The sequence below is a fragment of the Pinus tabuliformis genome, chromosome 5_2, assembly GCF_031772625.1.
Source record: "Pinus tabuliformis cultivar Carrire ecotype Pingquan chromosome 5_2, CPIR1, whole genome shotgun sequence".
NCBI classification, from domain to species: Eukaryota; Viridiplantae; Streptophyta; class Pinopsida; order Pinales; family Pinaceae; genus Pinus; species Pinus tabuliformis.
In genome coordinates, this window is record NC_142306.1 from 130,625,316 (window position 1) to 130,626,929 (window position 1,614).

The 1,614-nt window shown below is 28.7% G+C and overlaps 1 non-coding gene across 1 annotated transcript; it reads left to right on the forward strand.

Annotated features, from left to right (window-relative positions):
* On the forward strand, positions 1-72 carry TRNAI-UAU (transfer RNA isoleucine (anticodon UAU)). The gene has a single exon. It is a non-coding gene; the product is annotated as a tRNA-Ile (tRNA).
* The last annotated feature ends 1,542 nt before the right edge of the window (positions 73-1,614 follow it).

The following is a 1,614-nucleotide window of genomic DNA, read 5'->3' on the forward strand; positions in this document are numbered from 1 at the left end:
AGTGTGCTAGCTCAATGGAAGAGCATCTGCCTTATAAGCAGGAGGTTGGTGGTTCGATTCCACTGTGCGCTAACATGAATTAATCAACGATTTTGTAGTTTATTTTTAATTAAATTTTTTTTATATCGATTTATTTCAATGGTGAGATATTTCTAGATTCATTGTTTTATATTGTCTCTAAAGAGACAAAAGTGATCTTTAAATAAATTTGTTATCGTCTCTGGAGAGACAATAGCTAGTATTAAATACATATTGTCTCTAATCCAAGTGTTGTCTCTAGAGAGACAAAAATGAAATTGTCTCGAGAGAGACAAAAATGAAATTGTCTCTGAAGAGACAATAATGCTTGTGTTATATATTGTCTATATAGAGACAATAATCTTTAAGACAATATTTTTTAGACAATAATCTTTAAGACAATATTTTTTAAGACAATAATCTTTAAGACAATAATTTTTGAGACACCCGCTTAAAGACAATATTTAAGACAATACACAAGTTTTCTTTTGTCTCAAGTTAAGACAATTTACCCAAAAATTGTCTCCAATGTTGTCTTAAAACCCCCCTTTATGTAGTAGTGACTACATATTTGTTCAACAAAATGAAATACAAAGTGAATATTATCATTCTGATAAAATATCTATGCTTTTCCATGTTCTATGTAGACATGCAAAATAAAATGTTGATCATATAGAAAGCACCAGTGAGAATCGACATGCTATTAAAGAATATCACTTTTATAATAGTGATGATCGTACACATGATACACATCTTGTACAACATTTCTTTGATAAGATATATGACTCATTGAAAGGTTATGGAATAAAATTCAATGAACATTGGATATGGTTAAATGGATGCGCATGTCAATTCAAACATTCACGATCATTTGTTTGGTTGTGTTGTCTTCATATTAAAACCAACATTAAACATTGTTGGAATTTCTTTGAAACTGATCATGGAAAAGGAGAACATGATGGTGCAGGGACATGTATAAAACAAGCACTTTGGAGATATAAAATGGACCACTCTGCAAATTGACTTGTCTCATTTGAACAAGTTGTTCAATGGTGCATTTCTACACTAAGCCATGAGACTAACCCATTAAGGGAGGTACGCAGGTATGTACATATATACATTAACTTGTATATATTTTTAATATATGATAATTTTTATTATTTTTCTAATTTTAAGCATTTATAAATCTCATTATATTTGATATATAAATTTCATTTTAAATAACATATTTAAAATCTTTTTTGAATTAAATATATGTTTTTTTTTGCATATTGGAGTTCAAGATGTAGATAGATTGACTACATATGAAGCTGAAATAGTAAAAGGGACTCGAAAATTGATTCAATTAAAACTAAGGAGTACCGAAATGTGTTTGCATTTGATAAAAGAAAATAATCTTGTTTTTTTCGTGTTTGCATATAGGACACACAATTCAATGATGTTTGTGAAAACAATATTTATGTAAAATTTTGGCAACATAACAAACTAAATACAAAGGGGGAAATGTTAAATGAAGGTGATAGCTTCTGATCTTGCTAGAGAAGGTAACATTCCAGTTTCTTTGAATATATATATATATATATATGTGTGTGCGTG